This window comes from Gadus morhua, chromosome 7, assembly GCF_902167405.1.
Source record: "Gadus morhua chromosome 7, gadMor3.0, whole genome shotgun sequence".
Lineage (NCBI taxonomy): Eukaryota > Metazoa > Chordata > Actinopteri > Gadiformes > Gadidae > Gadus > Gadus morhua.
Genome location: NC_044054.1, coordinates 2,178,312 through 2,201,310, shown reverse-complemented (window position 1 = coordinate 2,201,310; position 22,999 = coordinate 2,178,312). Strand labels below are relative to the sequence as shown.

At 44.2% G+C, this 22,999-nt stretch overlaps 1 long non-coding RNA gene across 1 annotated transcript; it reads right to left on the bottom strand.

The window, feature by feature from the left end:
• Positions 1 to 3,008: 3,008 nt before the first annotated feature.
• On the bottom strand, positions 3,009 to 21,116 carry LOC115546970 (uncharacterized). The gene is made up of 2 exons (XR_003977313.1): positions 20,962 to 21,116; positions 3,009 to 3,360 (listed from the first exon to the last, which is right to left on the bottom strand). It is a non-coding gene; the product is annotated as an uncharacterized LOC115546970 (long non-coding RNA).
• Positions 21,117 to 22,999: the final 1,883 nt, after the last annotated feature.

Genomic DNA, 22,999 nt, shown 5'->3' with positions numbered 1-22,999 from the left:
GTGCTTGCTGTTAAAAAGAGGAGCAGGCTACCACAAGCCAGAGTTAGGGCTAGCGCTAGCGAGCAGGCAGGATCTGTGTGATCGCCTCATCCCTTTGAACTGCTCTCTGTGTGTTGGGTCGTTCTATCTGTTCAACTTGGTGGCGTGGAAACCCCACACCCCCAGGCCCGCTACAATATATATATATATAAAGTAGAGCTGTCAGTTAAACGCGTTATTAACGGCGTTAACGCAAACCAAATTTAACGGCGTTAAAAATGTTATCGCGCGATTAACGCAATTATTTTATTTAAAAATATTTTTTTTTTTTTTTTTTTTTTTTTTTTTGGCTCAAAACAAAGAAGCAGTAGCCTGACTGCTATGTTCAAATGACATTTGTTCAAAGCAGTCGTTTAATTGCACTATAGGCTCTTTTTTTGTATCGTCCTGTTTTGATAAGTATATGCCAATGTTGTTATCAATAAAAAATCATTTGCACAAGGCAAGCCGATGCACTTCACCATGTTCATAAGAGAATTAAAATGAGAAGAATTATGGGACAAAAAAATCAAGGGATATTTAGCATAGAAAAAGAATTTGCGATTAATCGTGAGTTAACTATGACATCAATGCGATTAATCACGATTAAATATTTCATTGCTTGACAGCTCTGATATAAAGTGATCGGACTGACTTATAAGTAACAAAACTGAACTATGAGTTCCTATTTTTCATTTGCATAAGTGATGATGACCGTTGCTGCTTGTTTTGTGATTTGATTGGTTGATTCGTATCATATTGTAGTGTGTAGTATTATTTTTTGAGTCAAAATGTATCAGGCCCTGCTATAAACCATCTAGCCCCCCGTAGCTCCCGCAATCATAATTCTTTGGCACCGCTACTGGTTCCACTTAATAAGTAAATGTTGAAATATCATCATTTAGCTGGGCGATCTCTACAGAGAATAAAGTACTCTCCTTCTTTGTCTCTTCCCTCTCTCTCCTTTTTCCCGCTGACCCGTGACCTCTCACCCCTCGCCCACATGACCCTGAAGTCTCTGTATCAACCCATCCTATTGGTTAAACCCAAAGCGTCCATATAACCGACTACTGAACAAGGTTATAACGTTTTAAAATAGTGGGTTACCTTTTATTAATAATGAACGTATATTTATGCTTTTAACCTTATCTATAATTAATTACTTATTTATACTTATAGCAACATATTCAAATGCAGTTATATTTAATTATTAATAAGCAGTTATTATTCATTCTTGGCTTTCCTTATTTTTAGTTTTTGAGTTTGACTTTTTAACCTGGTTACACAATATAACATTTTGTATATTGAGATACATGTTATAAGTTAACTATGTTATCATAACTTTTACATTCTACTATTGTATATTATATATATATATATATATATATATATATATATATATATATATATATATATATATATATATATATATATATATATACTCTATATATATTGTTTATTGTGTTGCTTGTAATGTGATATATGTTTTTACTTAACTTAGAGATGTTTTGGAGGCTTTGACCACTGGCAGCAGCCTCAGAAGACCCTCCTCTGAAGCAGAGTATTTCTTCAGGTCAAACACGTCCAGCTCCTCTTCTGATGACAGTAAGATGAAGACCAGAGCTGACCACTGAGCAGGAGATAGAGATTTTCTGGAGAGACTTCCGGATGTCAGGAACTGCTGGATCTCCTCCACTAGAGAACGGTCGTTCAGCTCATTCAGACAGTGGAACAGATTGATGCTTCTCTCTGGAGAGAGATCTTCACCATCTATCTTCTTCTTGATGTAAGACACGGTATCCTTGTTGGTCTGTGAGCTACTTCTTTTCTGTCTCAGCATACCTTGTTTAAACTGAGTGAACGTTTTTCTACTCCCTGTCTGTCCCAGCAGACCTCGTAGGACATTCTGATTGGCCTCCAGAGAGAGGCCCAGGAGGAAGCGGAGGAACAAGTCTAGGTGTCCGTTCTCACTCTGCAAGGCCTGGTCCACAGCACTCTGGTAGAAGAGGAGGAGTTTATCTTCACCCAAGGTTGGTTGTTTTTCTGAGAGCAGATTGACACCCTTGTGGACGAAGGACCGAAATACATAAAGGGCAGCCAGAAACTCCTGGATGCTCAAATGGACAAAGCAGAACAACTTCTCACCTGAGTACAGCCCACACTCCTCTTTAAAGATCTCGGTGAACACTCCTGAGTACACTGAGGCTTCGTTGAAATAATATTTACAGTCTGCCAGGTCGTCCTCGTAGAAGATCAGGTTGCCACTCTCCAGCTGGTTAAAAGCCAGTTTTCCCAGAGAATCAATGATGTGCCTGCTCTGTGAACTCCATTGTGAATCTGTTTCAGCTATCGAACGATACTTCCTGTCCCCCTCTATGGACAGAACCCTCAGGAAGTGGCTGTACATCTGAGTCACGGTCTTGGGCGTCTCTTCTTCTATCTGGGATGTTTTGAAGTAGTCCTCCAGAACTCTAGCAGTGATCCAACAGAAGACTGGGATGTGACACATGATGTGGAGGCTTCGTGATTTCTTGACGTGGGAGATGATTGTGCTGGCCAGCGTCTCGTCTTTGAATCTCTTCCTGAAGTAGTCCTCCTTCTGTGGGTCGGTGAACCCTCTCACCTCTGTCAACATGTCAATACACTCAGCAGGGATCTGATTGGCTGCCGCAGGGCGTGTGGTTATCCAGATGGTAGAAGAGGGTAGCAGGTCGCCCCTGATGAGGTTTGTCAGCAGCACGTCCACCGAGGTGGACTTTGTGACATCATTACAGATCGGGTTGTTCTGGAAGTCCAGAGGAAGTCGACACTCATCCAGACCATCCAAAATTAAGACTATTTGGAACCTTTCGTATCTGCAAATTCCTGCTTCTTTGGTCTCAATAAAGAAGTGATTAAGAAGTTCCACCAAGCTAAACTCTTTCCCTTTCAGTAAATTCAGCTCTCTGAAAGTGAGGAGAAATGTGAAGTTTATGTCGTGGTTGGTTTTGCCTTCAGCCCAGTCCAGAGTGAACTTTTTTGTTAAGATGGTTTTACCAATGCCGGCTACTCCCGTTGTCATTATTGTCCTGATTGGTTTATCTTCTCCAGGTAATGGTTTAAAGATGTCCTCACATCTGATTGGTGTTTCCTCCTCGGCTGGTTTCCTGGAAGCTGCTTCAATCAGCCTGACCTCATGTTCCTGGTTGACCTCTCCACTGCCTCTCTTTGTGATGAAGATCTCTGTGTAAAACTCATTCAGAGGTGTTGAATGTCCTGCTTTAGCGATTCCCTCAAACACACACCAGAACTTCTTCCTCAAACGAGACTTGATTTTATGTTGGCACTCGACAGCAGCATATCCTAAATGATAAAAAAAATAAGAATACTTTATTTAGTGGATGATGACATCAGTGGAACCAGGTCAATGTTTCCTGTTTAATTATCAATTTGATGATATTTAGTGTCTTCATAACTTGTGGTCCGAGAAGCTGGCCACGACAAAGACTGCATGTTACAGTTTAAAAATGTTCAGGACTATAACGTTTTTCCACAGCTATATGCAGTGTTGGGGGTAACACTTTACAAAGTAACGTGTTACAGTAACGATATCACTGTTTTGGGTAACGAAGTAAAGTAACGCATTACATAAAATATATCGGTAACTACACAACTTTACTAGACTATAGTAACACGCTTTCCTGCGCTACCCAAGCCGTATTTGCCTGAATGTAAAGTTCTGATCTGTTGTGGTGCGTGCATGCGTGCTGCCTCTGTGTCTGCAGCGCCTGCTTGCCTCGGCACGTTGCCATAGCGATCGGTTTGAGTGACGTAGCTGCTTGTTCGAAGGAGTGTTCATGTGTTGGAGCGCAGAAGCAGGTGACACAGAAAGACCGGCTGGTTGCAGGGTTCATTGTAGAAGACATGCTTCCACTGTCGACAATTGAATCGCCCAGAATTAGAAAAATACTAGATAAGTACCCGGACTCGCAAGCCAACATCCGACAGGAAAACATTTTCCCATTACCTGAATAAGTGTTATACCGACATGGAATCGAAGCTCAAAATAATTTTCGAGTCCTCCCTGGATCATGTGTCCACCACCGCAGACATTTGGTCCGCCAACAACAAAAGTTAGGCTACTTAGGAATGACGGTGCACTGGATAGACAGCATTATTAAAACTTGAGAAGGCTGCTCTTGCCTGCAAGAGGGTGAGAAGAAGACACACTTACGATGTCATAGCTTGCAAAATAGATCTGGTTCATTCAGCCTTTGGACCACATACAGTAACAGCATGTGTCAGCGCCGCTTAACTGCATTTCTGTTTTAATTGTATCGGATAAATTGACCTTTTTATATTTTTCATTGACCACTTAATTTTTGTTCTCATGTTTCCCAAAGCCTGTGTTTTGAAACTTGTGTGTTGCTACTTATTGACCTCACCATAGCCTACTTTATCCTGTTGTTTGTGGATTTTACAGTGAGGCATTTCTTTGTGCAGACAGGGATATCGTTCTTTCATCTTTTACTATTAATCAATTTTTAATTAATTTTATTGTTTGACAATGTTTATATGTGAAGCACTTTGAGTCTGCCTTGTGTATGAAAAGTGCTATATAAATAAAGTTGCCTTGCCTTGCCTTTCATATGGTTTCATATGCCATTTTTTATAGATTTATACAATAAACACTAAGGGCCCTATTTTAACGGTCTGAAACGCAAGTGGGAAGCGCAAAGCGCAAGTAGCTTTGTGGGCGGTTCTACGGCGCTATCGCTTTTTTACAATGATTAATTTTTCGGCTAAATCTCCTGCAAATCTTTGCAACTTTTCATTTTTCGTTTTGTATTATTTTTCTTCATTTATGCCTATTTGGACAAGTCGAATAAAAAAATTCTCAAGGACATACTATACTTTCCGATGTTTTGGGCTCACTTTCTCTGAATCACAAGGTTATGAATGCATGGTAATAATTGTACAATGTAGCTAAACAATAGAGCGGAGACGTCATTAGTTTGCTTATACCTCACTTTATACAATGGGGGACCTAAATCCAGGGATCTGATTGGTTCCCAACTGTTGTATAATGAGCGTATACATAACTGCTATGACGCCCGATCATTTTGTGAAAGTTTGCATACCACTCCACGCCTGGAAGTAGAAACAGTTACAAAGTAAAACATATGTTGGATGATGGAGTGGGTGTAAATGTTGTTACTCCGGGAGTGAGCAAGGCGATGGAGAGACTAACGAAAGCTTAGGCACACGGCGAGTGAACTGCTCCATAGGATAAATTGCCTGCGAACCGCTCTATCGGAGCCTTCTCTCGGAGGGACGCTAAAGTGTGTTGCATAGCGACCGTCGATGCATAGCGGCAGCCAGGAGGGACTACTTTTTTGTATTCTTTAAGAAAACGGCTACTTTGACTTTCTTGGTTTCTTTTTAAATGTAGTGTGTCTATGACTTTCGTTTCGCCATAACAGTAACCGTTGTATAAAAGCAATAGATCATATATATTTAAGCAATAGATCTATTGCTTAAATATACGATGCAGCTCCTCTGACAGATGAGCTCTCCTCTCCCGTGCTGCTGCGGCATTTGGACGTAATGGCATCGGCACATGCAGTTCAGCATCACGTCTCCTTAAGTCCTCTAATCTATCCTCATTAATGTCATCGAGACATTCATGATTCATGGCAAAGTTGTGTAAAACACAACATGCCGCAAAGAATGCAGCGACTTTTTGAGGACCATACTGTAAAGTACCACCTGACCTATCCAAACACCTGAAGCGCATTTTCAGTATTCCGAATGTACGTTCAATTACACTGCGTGCTTGTGTGTGTTTCCTGTTGAATACAATTTTGCGCACTGTTGCTGGCATAATAAATGGGGTCATGAGCCATGACTTCAACGGATAGCCGTTGTCCCCTAACAGCCACCCATCCAAGGGAGGATTCCCCTCGAATATGGCTGAATGGTCGAGTTTGCCAATATGAAAGAGTCATGGCTTGAGCCAGGGTGATTAGCAAAGACATGATTTATTCTACAATTAGCATCATCATCATCATCATCAACCTTTTATTATTAGACTCAAGGTCCATTTAAAAACATACAATACAAGAAATGGACAACACACACATAAATAAGAATAAAAACATAACGACCAATTATAAAAGGCACTTATACCAATGCCTCCAAAGGTATGACTGGTAGCGTACTGCGCTATAACTTGGGTTCGACAGCAGCATTATGACTTCATTCTTTGAGTTATTCAGGCGACAGATAAATCTGTACATAAGGTTCCTCAATAAAGCTTGTAAGGTGTTAACTCCTGCATTCACAAATAGCTCACTTGCACTACTCCACCTAGGTTTTTTAAGTAAAATCCTAAAACAATCGTTGTAAGCAACTTGTAGTCTGTGCATACTTGATTTTTTGAACTTACCCCATAAGGGGGCAGTATACAGGGGAGTGCAATATGCTCTAAAGAGACATATTTTAACATGATCAGAACACATATGAAATTTTCTTGCCAACATATTGGCTTGGGCATATAATGTACGACACTGTCTTAAAATGTCGTCATCGTCAGACATTTGATCTGTTATAAAGTGCCCGAGGTACTTAACTTTATAACAAACGCAAAGCTTTTCCCCAGAAAGATAAAATTGTGGAAAGTGGAGGTCCTTATCTCCCTTCGCCCTACATATTATCACACTGCTCTTATTTGAATTGTATTGCACATCATGTTTGACACCATATTCTGTACACACATTTAACAACTGCTGAAACCCAGCACTACTGGGAGAGAGAATGGCCAAATCATCCGCATACATTAAATGGTTAATCACCGTGTTACCAATCATACAGCCCGTTCTACAATCATTCAGTTGGTCAGATAAATCGTTCATGTACAGATTGAAGAGGGCTGGTGACAGTAGCCCCCCTTGTCGAACTCCATTAGCAACACTGAAAGGACCAGAGACACTGCTACCCCATCTGACTTGCATACTCTGGTTAGCATACCAGTATGCAAGTATTCTTATAATGCTAGCAGGTACACCCCTTTGATTTAATTTTGTGAACAGCTTCTGGTGATTGACTCTATCAAAGGCCTTAGAGGCATCAATAACTCCAATTAAAACAGAGGAATGTTGCCCTCTATACATTTCTACTATTTCTTTCAAACTATAAATACACAACTCAGTGCCATGCTTTGGTTTAAAACCAAACTGATTGTCTCTGGTATTAATATACTTACCCAATCGATCTAAAAGAATACTCTCCAGAACTTTGGAAATCACACTTGCCAGTGCGATTGGCCTATAATTGTCCATGCTTCCAATCTTGCCTGCTTTGTTCTTAATGACAGGCACAAGAGTTACGGCCAACATAGAGTCGGGCAACAGCCCATGCGTCATAAAGCCAGTGAAACATATGGCAAGTAGAGCGGCCACTTTCGGGCTAGCAAACCCGAGGTGCTCTGCAGTGATCTGATCTGAGCCACTTGCTTTATTCACAGATAATTTTGTGATAGCTTCAAAAACCTCATGTGTTGTGATTCCTACTGCATCCCTATTGGAAATATTGCCAACTGTATAAGGGTCACTTTTTACACAATTAAATAAAGCTGAGTAATTCTGCTTCCACAAATCAGCGATTTTATCAGCTCCAGAGACTCCCTCTACTGTGCTAGGCAACAATGTATTGCTCCTGTTATGAGTTCTCACTTCCTTCCAAAATTCAACAACATTCTTACTTAGAAGCTTTTCAGCCATAGAGTCTGCTCTCATAACTTGTTCATTTTTGGATATATATCGAACTGCATATTTAAATTTTGAAAGAGTTAACTTTTTATAATCCAGGACAGGCCCCTGTCTAGGTCGGCCTTCCTGAACCCAAGCTTTATATGCCTCTTTAGCTTCTGCATGATGAGCAGCAACATGCTTTTTCCAACCTGGCTTGGTGTCAGACTTTCCCCTTTTAGAATACTTATGATATGACCTGCTGGCCTCATACACAGCTCCAACAATATCATTGTACATGGCACAGAGATCTTTACGGTGAGAAATTACATTACAGTTTACGTCAGAACACATAATTGCATCTCTCGGTAAATATACAGCACTAAGAAGGATATCAGTTTTCCCATAGTATGTTAAAATATCCTCATTTGTGAGCTTGGCCCAATCCAGTTTGGCCTTACAGGCATGTTTACCCTCCTGAGACATCTCAGGGAGACTCTCACAATCTAGTGACACAACAAAAGGAATATGATCAGACATGGACGCCTCATACACAATGTTAATAGATCTTATAATTTCATGGGCATCAGCAGTGCTAATGCAATGGTCAAGCCATGATGTTGTGTGCCAAGCCTCGCTTATATAAGAATAGCTATCAGCAGGTAAAAATATTTGGCTGGACACAATTAAATTGTTATCGTCACAGAACTGTAGCATATGCTTAGCAAACAAGGAACGTTTGTCTGTAAGGTCAGCATTCATATCACCCACTACAAGGACGCTTGTGGAATGATTATCAGAAATAAAAGAATTTATAAAAGCAAGCCTATTCAGATATTCATCTTCATTTTGTTGCGACTCATATGGTGTGTATACATTTAGAATACTGAACTCCTTGTTATTTATTTGTATGCGCACTGCAATACACCAGTCAACTTCAAGCCTGATGACATTAATGACAGAGTCCAGCTTTTTGTGCCAGAGGATAGCCACGCCCCCTGCTATCCTCCCTCTCACTATTCCCAAGGATAGGTCCGTTGTGGACTCGCCAGCCCCGTGGAAATTGTCATTAAAACAGTTCAACTTTCCCAAATCCTGCTTTGGTAGAAAAGTTTCTTGCAAACATAAAATGTCACAATGTTGCAGCAAATTGTCCACTACTATACGTCGGCTCCTATCACCTTCGCTGTTACCCAGGCGCAGCCCGCGACAGTTATATGATCCAACTTGCATGAAGTTTGCCTACAGTTTAGCTGAGCATTGCATCCGTAGACCCATTCGGTACAATTGCATTAGAAACCGACCTAGCTGCGCCAGCACCTATCACTCCCACTTTACGAGGTTCATAATATCTCCTCACAAGCGAGCCTTCAGGCCAGAGTTCTGGGTTGTACATCTCCGCAACTTCATCGCACTCGGCACACACTTTAAACGAGCTATATCTATTGCCTGCAGTGACAATACGCTGACAATTAACGTAGCGGCCAAGTTGTTCAGTAAGATATATACTCAGTGTCTCAGCATCTAGGTCTGGGGAGAATTTGGTGGCGAAAACACTTACCAATTTCGTACGCACCACTTTTATATCCTTTTGCGCAGCAGTGCCAACAATAGGCTTGGGCATCCTCCGTTCAGGTTTTCCAGCACGCTGTTTTAATAAGACCGACTGGCCCTCGGGATTATTGCTCCGACCTCGGCCCTGTTTCACGACTTGACTCCATCTTGGCGAGTTCGGTGCTGTCTTTCCAGGACTCATACAGGTAGTCACGATTATTGCTGCAGCAACAGGTTCAACACAGGCGGGTTCACCTGCAACGGAGGTGCCGGGTGCGCTCGCAACATGCGCTGCGCCATTCACAGGGCCATCATGCGGACCACTTCCACCGCCGATTGCAGGGCCATCCGATACAGCCAGTCCTCCACCATCACCCGGCTTCAATCGGCCCTCCACGGCAGCAACTCGGTTGTCCATTGTTGCAGCCATAGTACGCAGGTCCTCGCTGATTTCTGCCTGAACTTCTACTGTGTGTCTTAGTGCGCAAACCTCGCTGTGCAGACGCTCCATTCTGCTCAGCAGGTTAGACACATCCAGGTTGCTAAACGTCACAGGTGGCAGCTCGTCCAGGTAGTGAGAGACAAACCGGGGGATGTCTTCTCCGCACTCATTCAGCACTTTTAAGCAACTTTTAATGTTGTTTGCGTCCTTCTGGTTGCCTTTGAATGCCACACACCTTTGCTTTGTCTCCGGACAGAGTTCAAACAACGCCTTTTTGGAAGTCTCGATCCATTCTGAGTGAAATGTGTTTGAGGCAACAAGAACTAGATCATCCTGGGTCATCGTTTTAATTTTAACCGCTAGGAAGTTTAAGAATTCATCCTCCACAATTACTTGGCCATCATCAGTTTTGTAAATTGTAGGCTTTAATCGAGGCCGGTGATTGAAAATCAGAAATGACTTGGATATTAATCGAATGAGTTCCGTTCCGGTTTATGTATACGAGTGCGTTTACTGATGGGGCACGTACCTGCACATGGGTGCAGTCTATAGCACCAAGGACGCCAGGGAACCCATACTTGGTCCAAAACTCCTGCTTTGTTCTTTCCTGGATGTCAGGTGTAACAGGGAATTTGATGTATTCCCCAGCATGTCGGACTCGACCTGACGTAACTGCATGTATAGCCGAACTTATTGCCGATTGTGAAATGCGCCCAATAGAACTAAGGGGATGCTGGAACGACCCAGATGCATAGAAATGCAGTGCCACTGTAACTTTCACTTCAACGGGGAGGGCATAGGGACAGCGTGCATCAGTCCTCAGCTCATCTGCCAGGAGATGGCAGATATCTGTGACAGCCTGACGGGTCAGGCGTAGCTTACGCCTGCATTCCACCTCACTCAGGGAGAGATAATAAAAATTACGAGCAACCTCAACTTAACTGGTAAGTTGCAGAGTAAGGTTTCAAATGGACTTACAGAAGGTGATTTTGCAGTCTTCAGAATTGTGGTTCCTGATTCTTGACGGACAACCCACTTTGACAGGTGTCCTTATATACATGTGTCCCTTGCCACTATTGGTCAACCAGGTTAATTTGATCCGTCATTACGCCTGATACAATTCGCGTGAATAATTTGGGTAAATGTGTACGCTAGATTTATGCCTATTTATTTTATATTTATGGACACCACAATGATTTTCCTTGTGTGGTAATATTTTATTTTCCTTGTAATTATGTATGGTTTGCAAAAATGGGAACTGCTGTCCGTGTAGATGAGAGAAGCAAAGTGTATGCGCGAGGTGCACAAGCAATCCGTATGCATCGCATGCGCATGTATGCATGCACCCTTAAAATAGCATCTGAACAACGCGCCACTGACTTTAAACCAGGTATTTCCTGGTCAGTAGCGCAATGGTATTCAGAAACAGCAAAATACAGTTTGCGCCAGAACACGCCTCCTCCTTCCGCCGAACCGCCCCTTGGGGCGCATGATCAATCCCTTATTTACCGGCGAGTGGCGCTGGTGGGAAAAGAACGCTCTGCGCCAGTTGTAAACTAGCAACGACACATGCGCCAGTGACTAAGTCACTTGCGCCGGATGCAAGATAGGGCCCTAAGTGATGATAGGGCTATGATGTTTGTCCATGTATCTACAGTCAATTAAGTAACGGGAAAGTAAAGTAATAAGTAGTGAAGTTACTTTTCAAATGCAGTAACTAGTAAAGTAATCTCATTACAATTTACAGAAGTAACTAGTCATGTTGGGAAAAATAACCTGAGTACATCACATGTACATTACAAATATAGCTAACTCCTACCCTAGCCTGATGAGCACATCACATGGCAGTCACATTACAATATAGTCAACTTTTAACACATAACGCAAACATGATAATATAGTCAGGTCAAGGCCAGAGCCAAGGCCCCATTTCCCAAGCAGGCAAATGGTAGACACTCAGACAATGCACCAGTCATCCTCAAGAACGGGAGAGCCACATTAATTTATCACACAGGAGACACTTTGAAGCTCTCCCCCGTTAGGAAGAACACAAGAAGATACACATGCATATACTAGGGCCTGGGAGCCAAGGTCAAGCAAAAACACACAGAACCACACACATCTCAAACGCACACACCTCATCAAGAGGAGGATACAGCATAAGACTGTATCACACAGAGACTCTTCATCTTCTTCTGAAGCAGACCTTCCACGGAGGCGAAGCTCTGGACGAACCATCAGCGCTGATTAGGGACTTAGACATATTCGATTTCTCACGCTTTATGACTCTGTATAACCGTTGCCACTTTACTTAATAAATCCAAGGTCCTCGTGCCGACAGACTTTATTACCTCTCCGTCTCATTTGATCTGGTCCAGTAACGAGACAGACCGTTTTTCCCCTCAATTTGGTGACCCCGACGTGATTTTTTCTGAATTGAACCGCAACTGGGAAACGAGAGACGGAGAGCGGCACGACCTCGGGACCCCAGAGCACCGGACCGATTCCTGCAGTCTCACCTCGCGATCGCCTAACAAAAGGTAGGCAGAACCTGTTGATAAAATCCAAACTCTGCATAGTTATATAGGAACCACATTAGGAGGTGAGACTGTGAGAGCGGTTCGCTACGGGATATCTCGTGGGGACGAATAGGACTGCATCCCAGCATTTCCCCATAAACCCGATTTACCCTGAACGCGTGACACATCGAATATCGGCTCGTTGCATGGTGAAGGAATACCCACGAGACCATAGGGCCTATAAGAATCGGGCATAGTGATACAAGACTACCGATGGCCAAGTAATGGATGTGTAATAAATACACCTGCGTTTTAAGAGAGTTGTGATCCCCACCGGCGTGTTAAAGAGGGTTTAGTATCCCCACCGGCGTTTTGAAGAGGGTTTAGTATTCCCACCGGCGTGTTAAAGAGGGTTTAGTATCCCCACCGGCGTTTTAAGAGAGTTGTAATCCCCACCAGCGTGTTAAAGAGGGTTTAGTATCCCCACCGGCGTGTTAAAGAGGGTTTAGTATCCCCACCGGCGTTTTAAGAGAGTTGTGATCCCCACCGGCGTGTTAAAGAGGGTTTAGTATCCCCACCGGTGTTTTGAAGAGGGTTTAGTATCCCCACCGGCGTGTTAAAGAGGGTTTAGTATCCCCACCGGCGTTTTAAGAGAGTTGTGATCCCCACCGGCGTGTTAAAGAGGGTTTAGTATCCCCACCGGCGTTTTGAAGAGGGTTTAGTATCCCCACCGGCGTGTTAAAGAGGGTTTAGTATCCCCACCGGCGTTTTAAGAGAGTTGTGATCCCCACCGGCGTGTTAAAGAGGGTTTAGTATCCCCACCGGCGTTTTGAAGAGGGTTTAGTATCCCCACCGGCGTGTTAAAGAGGGTTTAGTATCCCCACCGGCGTTTTAAGAGAGTTGTGATCCCCACCGGCGTGTTAAAGAGGGTTTAGTATCCCCACCGACGTTTTGAAGAGGGTTTAGTATCCCCACCGGCGTGTTAAAGAGGGTTTAGTATCCCCACCGGCGTTTTGAAGAGGGTTTAGTATCCCCACCGGCGTGTTAAAGAGGGTTTAGTATCCCCACCGGCGTTTGTGTATTAAATAATTCTATGTGGTAAGAAGGTTAGAGTCCTTTATCAGGGTTAGAGTCCCTTTGCAGAGGAAACGGTATGCCTGGGGCATGAGTGACACACAGAGAGAATAAGATAAACTAGGCTCGTTGCGTGGTGAAAGAACCACCTCGAGGCCTAAGGCTCGCCGCCCTTGATAAGTGAATCTGAGGTGCCCGAAGAAGCACAACGATTTCTTGGCTATATATTCATTGCATATGCGGGGACTGACGGACAGACACCTGAACTGACGCAGACTAGGGATAGCAGAGACCTCTCACCCCCACCTTCACGACCAGAGAGACAGTGTGAGTGAATCAGTGTGTGTGTGTAAGAGGCCCAGAGAGAGAGAAAGAAAGAGAGCGAGCGTATTTGTGAGCGGCTAAATATAGAAATAAATCAATCAATGATAACCCGGCTATGTGTGCAACGCTTGCTTGCTTTGTTATGCTCAGCGCTATTTTGCCGTGTCTGATGATTGTGAGTGCGGTAGCAGACGGATAATTGCATTGACCACAGCGGACGGGAATAGTAGACACCTGTTGCCCCTCACTAGTAAGGTGTGAGCGGCTGGGCATATATCTCTGTCCAGACTCCCTGTGCATGTGTGTCAGAAAGAGAGAGAGAAAGGCTGTGAGCGATTCTGTGTGTGTACGTCAGTGTGTACGTGCGTGTCAGCGAGTACGCGTCAACGTGCGTTTGGGTGTGTGCGTTTGTGTGAGAGGGAGCGAGAGAGATAGCAAGGAGAGATAGCAAGGAGAGCTAAAGTCGGAGGACGATCGAGAGGGACCATTTTCCCTCTAGTCAGTTGGAGGTAGCGATAGAGTGCGTGTTTTTCTAACAATGAACGGTTGTTTCAGGACCACGAGAAGGGACTCTGTATAGTTTTCAGGCCCAGAGTGTAATCCCCTTTCCCATATGTGTAGTCCTCCCATTTGAGGTCCCCGTCCACCATATTTGAAGTCCTCTACTCCACCTCATGTTGTAGTTCCCCTCCCTAGAATTGTATGGAAGTTAGAACCTGTGAGGGTGTTTTGGTTCGGCCTGACGAGGCCTGTACCAATTTCGGTGGTCAGCTTCGTAGTTTTGTGTATATAGAAATTTGGAAAGGGGGAGCAGTATTAAGTTATTTATAATAAAGTGAAAAGTTATTTGTGAATGAAGGGACAGAAGGATCTTTTTGTGTGTGAGAGATAGTTATTAGGCCTTGTTCGATGATGGGGAGTTCAGGATGTTGCATTCCAGGCTTATCTTTTAACAGTCCTAGGTGCTGCTTGACCCCAAGGGGAGTGAGGAAGGGTGAGAGAGAGAGAACACATTTCCCCCCCATTTGTCGTCCTACACCATTCAGGCAGTACAGAGAGACACACTAACACACAGTACAGAGAAAGGAAATAGAGAGTGTGTTCAACTGAAAGCGTGTGGTGGCCATACGCCATAAAATACCACATATCCAAAGAATGCAGGTAGAGCTCTGTTGAGTTTTTAGGCTTTGATAAATTTGTAGTTCCCTGTCTGCCATGTTTGAAGTTCTTTGTAGTCTCTGTCCATAGGTTTCACCTGAACAACCCCTCTGCTGGCCGAGAAAAGGAACTACCCATGGTTTCTCTCACACCCAGCCCCCAGAGCACGCTCGCTTTCAAGGCGTTATGGCCGCACCCAACGTGGGAGGGAGACACGCAGAGAGAGAGAGAAGCTACATTCCACCCTTATCTGTTGTCTTGCACCAAACAGCACCCCGTACTGAGGAGGGAGAGAGTCAAAGGGAGACACGCAGCGGATATTCACATTATGGCTAATTAGTTTTTCTTTAAGTTTAGTTTTTATTTTTTTTATTTTATTTATTTTTTTGTCTTCCTAGGACAACAGTAATGATAATCTAATGCAATTGGACTGAAGAAGGTGTTACTATTAACTAAGTGATTATTATTATTTTCACACAGGAATGAATGATTGGATAAATATGGATATGATAAAGATGAGGATAATAATTAAAAAAAATATACATAAAGTAAAAACGTAATCTTGATAAACTGTACAATAGGACTACACCAATTAAAATATAGGGTAAATCTCTTTGGTCAAGGATGACGGGGATTAGCGCTACATCTGCTGGGAAGGGATCCTACATGCTATGTTGTCAATTTGGATTCGGAAGTAGTGGGTTTACCTTTCAAATGCCACTACTGCTGCTGCAACACTTTGATAATTTTAACTCTGATAAATTACCTTTTGTTTTATAGTTTCCCTGAGGTGTATCCAATACGCACACGCTTGGCTGCATAGGGCAGATGGGGCTGAAGACTCTGTCTCCATCCCTCCACTTTGCGATCTATACCACCATATAGGTGGGGATTGATTGTATCCCAGGCATGGCATCCTGCAGCGAGCCAGTATGGAAGGCTGGTTAGCCAACGACGGGTAAGATCCCACCTTGACACCCGGGACGACCTAAGGCAGGCACAGTCACGATTACTTGGCAGAGTCGCTGTGGGCACTGGCTTACTTGATCATGAAGTCACGAGCTGCAACAATCATAGGAAGTGCCGGGTGGGATGTAAGGTGGAGGAGGAACAGGCGTCAGATATGTCAGCTCTGGCAGCAGAGGTGGTCTTGGAACAGGGCATGTCGCATTTTATTTAATTTTTTTTTTTTTTACCTTTGTGGTATTGCCCTACAAAGGCAAAGTGCAGTAACTACGTATTTTGCCAAAATTGAGTTCAGACTGAAAATGGGTTTTATAACACCTTCTTTGTCTTGAGACAAAAACTATTTTTCTTCCTATAAAGGTATTAATTGAGAGTATCACCACTATTGTACCTGAAACAGGTTTGGCCGGCCAGTATGAATACTTTGAAAGCATTTTTCTCAGTTTCAATGTTGGCGTAGTTACTGCACTTTGCAGTAACTACGCCAGGGCAGGCCACTAACGCCTGTACGTTTTTTCGGTTTAGTGCATGACTTTGGAACAGCGTGGTTTCAGGCGGCTGATGGTAAACCCACCCATATTGGGCTTTGGTTTTGGACACACTGGTTCGATTTCCCTTCCCAAAAGATTGGCTTTAATTTGCTGATGGTTAAGGTTAGACGTTTCGACGTTGGTTGCACCAATGGCGTTCTTAGATTTGCTTATCATTTAATGCGCATGGTTTTGGCCCTTGCGCAAGGGGTGAGGTATTGTGGAGAATTAAAAAAAAAAATAATAATAATAATAATTAGAAAACAAGGTTTTTCTTCACCATAATTGCAAACAATGATTGACATCCAGCTAAATGAGTGTGAAATACAGTGTTCAACAGATGGGTAGAAGCAGTCCCATCAAAAGACCAAAGTGCGACTACAGTAATCAAGTTTCTGACTGGAGAAGTCAAGACAAGGTTAAGAAATAAGCTCAGACAAAACGTTTGTTCAGAGAACACTCAAACAAGTGATTCAACATTTGCATGTCAAATAAAGACTAGATTACGCCCCAATCCTCAACCACAAGGTAAGGTGGAAAGAGTGAATGGGACGCTCAAGACTAAAAATTTACAACATTTGTGCAAGCACTAAATTGAATTGATGCACTACCACTGGCACTAATGAGTTATCGCACGAAAACTAACAGAACGACACATCTAACCCCGCATGAAATGCTTAAGGGTCGACCCATGCCTTCACTTAACATTCGAGGGTGCCAAAAGGGACTTCCATTAGAGTAATTAGAAATAGAATTAAGGAAAATATGTTTGAACATCTAACTGTTGTACATAAGTTTGTAATTCCAGCAAGAGAAACACAGAGTTCCAGGGCCAGAGGAGGAGCCAGATGCAGACACGCCCGGAGCCGACCAACTACCCAAGGATGATGCAATCAGATTTCGGCAGGGTTTGAATCAGTCCTGGTTTGGTGGTCCACTATTAACAAAAATGTTGATTGGATAAATAATATATACTATAATCAGCAACGTTTTGTCAATTTTTCCACGGATAAGGTCAAGGGACTATATAGATATAGATATGCTATTGGCAGAGCAAGGAGGGGTGTGTGGGATGATAAAGGCGACATGTTGTACTTTTATCCCCAATAACACAGCACCGGATGGGTCGGTGGCCAGGGTGCTGGCAGGGTTACAGTCCCTCAGATTAGATTTGGCAGAGAGCTCCGGCATTAATGACCGCTTCACAGGATGGATGGAGAGCCCAATGAGCGATGGGCGCTACAGGTGCAGCAGGTGCCATCCAAGCTTACCTGGGGATCGAGAGTTTGGACGAGGGACCACCAGAGGGGCCCGACCTGATCTGGCTGGAGAACATAGAATAGACCCCCTGCACCATTGTCCAAGAGCCCCCACGCAATGCAGCGCACCAATACATGAAGATCCCGTGACCCCCCCCCCCCCCCCTTTCCCCATCCCAGCCACTGCAAGCGGGCCCCACCACCGTATGCTGAAACCCCACCACCACACACACCCCCCCCCCCCCCCCCCCCCCCCCCGCCTGTGACGTGCTAGTAACCTCTCCAGGTGGGCTGCCCCATTCCCGTCCCCGCCAACGGCACCACCCCCCTCCCACCTGATGCACCCACGTCGCCCGGACCAGGGATCTGCGTTCCGATACCAGGGGCTGCGGCCCGTTCCCTTAAGGCTTGAGGACGCCCCTGGCTGTATTCGCTTCTGTACGCTTCACTGTTTTTAGCCGCTCCCATATCTATGCCCGCGTCTACGCAACCGACGCCGGGAACGTAAATGTTGTTGTTTATATCGCTGTCCCACTAGATGGAGCTCGGGGATACACACGGGCGAGATTCCAGGGGCCTTGATTGCCCGTTTATCAGATGAGGTCCTGAGCGCAGATGAATAAAAGGGTCTAATGCTCAGGTGGCGCCTTGCGACCACCTGCCCGTGATGACGCTCAGGACTATTCCGTGGTTTCAGTTGTTCCCGTGCCCCGGGCCTACCCTGGATACCCCATGCGTGTGATTGCTTATTGTTACACGACCAGTTAACTCCTCCTCACATCCTTAGTGTGTGGTCATCTAGGGATGGGTTGAGGGGGATTGCCATTCGTTGTGTACCTCATATCTTTCTGATATTATTATTATTATTTAGGGACGCGTTTCATGGTTACATTTCTTTCCTGTGATTGTTATTGTGTAGTGTTTGTGTGATTGTTGCATTTTGTTTATATCGTTATTGTTTACTGTTAGTTTTGTTGTTGCATTTTGTTGTTGTTGTTATGGTTTGGTGTTGGTTTTGTTGTGTATCATCTGCTGCCAGTATTGTTGGTATTGTCTGCTCGCGATGTAAGGCCGGGGTGGATGACACCCCCTAGGTGGGGTGTGTATGGCATACCCATGTCTGAAGCATGGGTGGCGTTTCTCCCACGTGGTTCCCCATACACCCGGTCCAGCGAGTTGTTTTAGTCCCATGCTCATGGTTGTTTGTTTTTATGATCATTTTGCCTTCCTTCTGTTATTTCTAATGGTAGTCCCGCGCTGGAGTCCTATCCCTCGTACCCCTAATGAGTAAAAGTCGTCTTGCGACGACTTGAGGGGGATATGTTGGGAAAAATAACCTGCTGAGTACATCACATGTACATTACAAATATAGCTAACTCCTACCCTAGCCTGATGAGCACATCACATGGCAGTCACATTACAATATAGTCAACTTTTAACACATAACACAAACATGATAATATAGTCAGGTCAAGGCCAGAGCCAAGGCCCCATTTCCCAAGCAGGCAAATGGTAGACACTCAGACAATGCACCAGTCATCCTCAAGAACGGGAGAGCCACATTAATTTATCACACAGGAGACACTTTGAAGCTCTCCCCCGTTAGGAAGAACACAAGAAGATACAGATGCATATACTAGGGCCTGGGAGCCAAGGTCAAGCAAAAACACACAGAACCACACACATCTCAAAAACACACACCTCATCAAGAGGAGGATACAGCATAAGACTGTATCACACAGAGACTCTTCATCTTCTTCTGAAGCAGACCTTCCACGGAGGCGAAGCTCTGGACGAACCATCAGCGCTGATTAGGGACTTAGAAATATTCGATTTCTCACGCTTTATGACTCTGTATAACCGTTGCCACTTTACTTAATAAATCCAAGGTCCTCGTGCCGACAGACTTTATTACCTCTCCGTCTCATTTTATCTGGTCCAGTTACTAGACAGACCGTTTTTCCCCTCAGTCATAAGTAACAAATTACTTTTTTTTGAGTAACTACCCCAACACTGGCTATATGATTGGGCTAATGATAGTAATAATGATAGTGAATCAGTTTAAAGTGACATGCTGAAATAACAAGATAGTGCTGCATCTCATCCACTAAGCTATTCTCCTGTTGATCTGCAGTTTGTTTAATATTATTAATAATAATTAGAGCTGTCAGTTAAACGCGTTATTAACGACGTTAACGCAAACCAAATTTAACGGCGTTAAATTTTTTATCGCGCGATTAACGCAATTATTTTATAAAAAAAAAAAAAAAAAAAAAAAAAAATTTCCTTTGGCTCAAAACAAAGAAGCAGTAGCCTGACTGCTATGTTCAAATGACATTTGTTCAAAGCAGTCGTTTAATTGCACTATAGGCTCTTTTTTTGTATCGTCCTGTTTTGATCAGTGTATATGCCAATGTTGTTATCAATAAAAAATCATTTGCACAAGGCAAGCCGATGCACTTCACCATGTTGATAAGAGAATTAAAATGAGAAGAATTATGGGACAAAAAATTAAGGGATATTTAGCATAGAAAAATAATTTGCGATTAATCGCGATTAATTAGAGTTAACTATGACATTAATGCGATTAATCAAGATTAAATATTTTAATCGCTTGACAGCTCTAATAATAATAATAATAATAATAACAATAATAACAACACATTTTATTTCAAGGCACCTTTCATGACACCCACATTCGCCTTATATTTCATAAAACAATCTAGAGTCAAAAACAGCAATAGCTGCATCGCCAAAAGCATGATCAAAACAAGACATCAGGTTGGAGACCCAGGTAGGAGGAGGTAAGAACAGTGAGGGGACCCAGGTAGGAGGGGGTAAGAACAGTGAGGAGACCCAGGTGGGAGGGGGTAAGAACAGTGAGGAGACCCAGGTAGGAGGGGGTAAGAACAGTGAGGAGACCCAGGTAGGAGGGGGTAAGAACAGTGAGGAGACCCAGGTAGGAGGGGGTAAGAACAGTAAGGAGACCCAGGTAGGAGGGGGTAAGAACAGTGAGGAGACCCAGGTAGGAGGGGGTAAGAACAGTGAGGAGACCCAGGTAGGAGGAGGTAAGAAAAAAGAGCACCCACTTTGCCGAGAGCCCTAGCACCCATGGTGCCGAGAGCCCTAGCACCCATGGTGCGGAGAGCCCTAGCACCCACGGTGCTACGAGCACTAGCACCCACGGTGCTACGAGCCCTAGCACCCACGCTGCTACGAGCCCTAGCACCCACGGTGCTACGAGCCCTAGCACCCACGGTGCCGAGAGCCCTAGCACCCACGGTGCTAGTCTCACATTTTGTAATTTAGTTTGAACAGAATAAATGATAATCTCCTACTGCTATTCAAAACGTGTATTACTTCTCTATTTTCAAGATGAGAGTTTCTTACCGCTCAACAGTTTGTCGGCCAGTCCCTTCTTGTTCATCTCCATCAGGCAGAGTATTGTGATGTGCACCACTCCCTCTATGGCGCGCCTCCTCTGCTCCTCCTTCTCACCATCCACCTCCTCCCCCTCCCTCTGACTCTCTGAGCATTGTGGGTAATCTGAGAAGAGATCCCTCCAGAGCTTCTTCAGCTCCTTGTCCAGAAAAGCGTGTGCGTTCTCCTCAGCCCTCTGGAACAGAACAAACATCAAGGAGAACTTTACTCTGAACTCACTGAGGGCATCAGAAGCATCTGTCCTGGATTCACGTCTGCTGGTCTGAAGAGGGAAGCCTGGAGACTATGAGCACCACAAGAGATGCTTTCTGATGTTCATGGAGAGCTGAAGTCAGACGTCTTGGTTGACATTTACACACCTTGATCAGCTCTGTTTGATGCTGCTGTACAGACTGATTACTGGTAACCATTAACCACTCCTGGTGTTGTCTGTAGAGAACACACACACACACACACACACACACACACACACACACACACACACACACACACACGTGATTTGACATTGGTACTGTTAGGACGGACTGTTCTCCTCCAGCTCATCATCGCTCTCTACAGCAGGCGCTCTTTGAAGGGTTTCTTATCGGGACCAAGAGGCCTTGCGACGTGGAGGGAGGCTGTGGTACCCATAGACATAGCAAAGAATAGACGCCTCATCGACCGCTACTACTGGCGCTGCCAAGCCTTTGGGCCGCCTTCTTGGAGCGGTCGACCGCTCCACTCAGTGTAATCTGTTTGGCAGGTGCAATGAACTGAAAACCAAACTGATTTTCACGCTTTTTCTTTTTGCTGCTGAGCGTCTGACACATGGGTGTGTTCCACTCGAGCTGGGCCGATGCGTGATGTTGTGCGTCTCAAGACGGTTTTACACTGCCAAATATGCCCGTCTTATGCATGCCTTTTTCCTGGCATGGTCCGCATGTTTACACTGCCCGAGGTCAAATGCCTGTTTGAGCTAGCACCCCAATTTAACCTACCGGACCCTACAAAATAAAGAATATGTTGGTTTTTTTGCACATGTGAACAGTAAATCGCGTTTGTAGCCTTGACTCAGACGTGAACTCATTCTTGTATGCAGGTGTCTTCATTAAAAAAAAATAGAAACATTCGGGAGTATCCAAATTAATCTAAAGTGGCCAAGACTCCGTTTCACACAGGCAAGATTGTGAAATTGCTTGGCGTGCCAAGCCGTGACCGGAACACCTTGGCAGTGTAAAATGGCCTTCAGAGTGTGTTCTTCTGTTACTACCATAGCCATGTTGTAGATCAACACACAGGCTTTGGTCCTGCGTTACTGAACTCATCACTTTCACACTCCTCCATTTTTTCTTTCACACTCCTCGTTTAAATGTCGAGGTTCATGTCTAACTTTCGCCTACCCAACGTGAACAACCTCTTTTTAGCTGTCGAAACGCTTTGCGCCAGCAGAGGCAGACGTTGGCCCACTGATTAATGGTGCAGGGGCCGAATGAAGATGATCCGCGGGCCACCATTTGAACAGCCGTGATGTAGTGGTTGAATCCTCACCTTTGCTTAGTAGGTTGGTGATTTCCATCTTTAAAGTTATGACGTTGTTCCATAGACCAGTAACTCTTCGTGGAGACACAGCTGGGTCCAGGGGTGTCTGCTCTCTGCTTCTGGAGTCTTCTAGAAAAACAAGAACCAGGATTTATAGACGTTTGATAAATGCTGTCATTTTTGTAATCCCTGATGAATCCTCCCCTCTTCTCAATGGACTGATTTCGTTCTTTAAAGTTAACAGGTTGTTCCATAGAGTGGTCACTCTTCATGGAGACACAGCTGGGTCCAGGGGAGTCTGCTCTCTCCCGCTGGACTCTTCAAGAGAAACAAGGGTTTATGGATGTAGGATAGACACTGTATTTATATTATATCTGATAAATTCTTACCCTTGTTCATGAATTTGCTCCTTTTTTCTAAACAGGTTACGTATGCTCTTCATGGAGACACGGCTGGGTCCAGGGGATTC